The following is a 1,367-nucleotide window of genomic DNA, read 5'->3' as shown; positions in this document are numbered from 1 at the left end:
GTTATGAGCACAGTTATAGGTCATTTGTAGTCACCAATGGGGGAGTGATTGTTTCCTACAAGAGCACAAAACATGTACATGCATCTTTGAAAAGCAAGTCGGGTAAAGAGCTTTGTTTTTGTCTTAAAGGGGCAGTGTTGTATTTTGAGACAGTTTATACAAGGCTAAGTAGCCAATAGGCAGAGAGAAGCATAATTTATACAAGGCTAAGTAGCCAATAGGCAGAGAGAAGCATAATTTATACAAGGCTAAGTAGCCAATAGGCAGAGAGAAGCATAATTTATACAAGGCTAAGTAGCCAATAGGCAGAGAGAAGCATAATTTATACAAGGCTAAGTAGCCAATAGGCAGAGAGAAGCATAATTTATACAAGGCTAAGTAGCCAATGGTCGAAGGGTAGAATGTGTCTGATTCTCTGTAAATGGTATGGAAATAATAATGCATTTTATTTTGTAAAGTGGTTTCTTGCATCAAACAACACAACATTTTCAGTCACCTCCTTGTCTGCAGGTTAAGTTGATGAACAGGTTAATGTCGAGCCCTGATTGTTTTAGTTTTTTTCTTCAAAAGTCTCATGGAATGAAGGGCTACATTGAACACCACACATTGGCTGCTACTGTAGTCTGAATGATAGAACAGCTATTTCCATGTTAAAATAATATGGGATGCATTTTCTCCATTGTTTTTGATGGTAGGTCACACTGGTAGTCGTACATTATGATCAAAGAGTCACTTTAGCCTACTTAACCACTGTTAAAACAACTTAAAGTGGGTACAGCTACACTTTTGACATTAAACGCGAGCCGGAAGTTGCACAGCATTTTCACAACATTCAAGTTTGCACTCAGCAGAATTGAAATTTGCTCAGTGACAAAAAAACAAATTCACCATCACGTCATGATTGGTTCACAGTGGGTGAGCCTGGGATGGAGCAGAAAAAAAAGGAGAGAGAGAGAGAGAGAGAGAGAGAGACCAGAGAGACCAGAGAGAGAGAGAGAGAGAGAGAGAGAGAGAGAGAGAGAGACCAGAGAGACCAGAGAGAGAGAGAGAGAGAGAGAGAGAGAGAGAGAGAGAGAGAGACCAGAGAGACCAGAGAGAGAGAGAGAGAGAGGGAGAGAGAGAGAGACCAGAGAGAGAGAGAGAGAGAGAGGGAGACAGAGAGAGAGAGAGAGACCAGAGAGACCAGAGAGAGAGAGAGAGAGAGAGAGAGACCAGAGAGACCAGAGAGAGAGAGAGAGAGAGGGAGAGAGAGAGAGACCAGAGAGAGAGAGAGAGAGAGAGAGAGAGAGAGAGAGAGACAGAGAGAGAGAGAGAGAGAGAGAGAGAGAGAGAGAGAGACAGACAGAGAGAGAGACCAGAGAGAGAGC

This window comes from Oncorhynchus nerka, linkage group LG23 (assembly GCF_034236695.1).
Source record: "Oncorhynchus nerka isolate Pitt River linkage group LG23, Oner_Uvic_2.0, whole genome shotgun sequence".
Lineage (NCBI taxonomy): Eukaryota > Metazoa > Chordata > Actinopteri > Salmoniformes > Salmonidae > Oncorhynchus > Oncorhynchus nerka.
This window is presented reverse-complemented; position numbering follows the sequence as displayed.